Source organism: Octodon degus, unplaced genomic scaffold, assembly GCF_000260255.1.
Source record: "Octodon degus isolate 3935 unplaced genomic scaffold, OctDeg1.0 scaffold00013, whole genome shotgun sequence".
Classification (NCBI taxonomy): Eukaryota; Metazoa; Chordata; class Mammalia; order Rodentia; family Octodontidae; genus Octodon; species Octodon degus.
The window spans coordinates 9,047,401-9,048,374 of record NW_004524589.1 but is presented as its reverse complement, the minus strand read 5'-3'; positions in this window follow the sequence as shown (position 1 = coordinate 9,048,374).

Genomic DNA, 974 nt, shown 5'->3' with positions numbered 1-974 from the left:
GAGATGGGTGTTCCATTACTATTGGAGAAGCTCTATTTTAAGAAGTCTTTAAAGGGCAGATAGATGGGCTAAAAAGATAGCCAATATTTTGGCCCTAGACCTTCAAGTTCAGTGAGGGCTCAGGACATAAGAGAACCTTGTCTGCAACATCATATAACTAAGTGATGTCCCAGGGGGTTGCGGGTTAGCTCAGTTGTTTAAGCGCCGCCTGGGGCAAAACCAGTCAGGCGCAGGGGACCACAGTTCAATCCCGAGCTCCCCATGCCTTAACAGACTCACCAAGGTAGGCTGAGCTAGGCAAAGAAAAAAAATTCCTTCTCGGGCCGGGGAGATAGCTCAGTAGAATAAGTGCTTGCCTGGCAAGTGCAAGGGCCTGAGTTCAATCCCTGGTTCCGCAAAACAAAACAAAGAAATCCTTTTCAACTTTTACCAGAAAGGGGAGGGGCAGCGAGATAGCTCAGTGGTCTAAAGCACCTGCTTAGGCAAGTTGAGGCAGGTGCAGGGGACCCAAGTTTGATCCCAGGCACCATATGCTGTGTCAGCCTCACCCTCTGGATGGGCTGAGCTGGAAAAATAAAAATCTAAGTGGTGTCCTAGATTTTTTCCCTTCATTTGGAACATTCTTATTCCATTGTTTCTGATGTCTTCTGAAGCAATTCTGTAAATCCTTTCTCGAGTGATTTTGGTTGGACTGTTGTTGCTGCCTCAGTGTCCCAAGCTGATTCAAAATGCTACCTCTTCAAGCTCATTTTGAATTTGGGGACGAGCCTGAAGTGCTGCAGTGCCTAGATATGATGAATAAGGTGGGTGGAAAGATGTCATAATGGTTTTCTGAAAAAACTGCTTCCAGTAGGGAGTATCCAGCAACAGTATTAACTGAGTTTTAATCATCTTCATGAAAACTCTAAGAAAAAAGGATTTACAGAAATGGTTCAGAAAGTGGAAGTCATGATAGGAAAAGTGTGTTGAAAGTG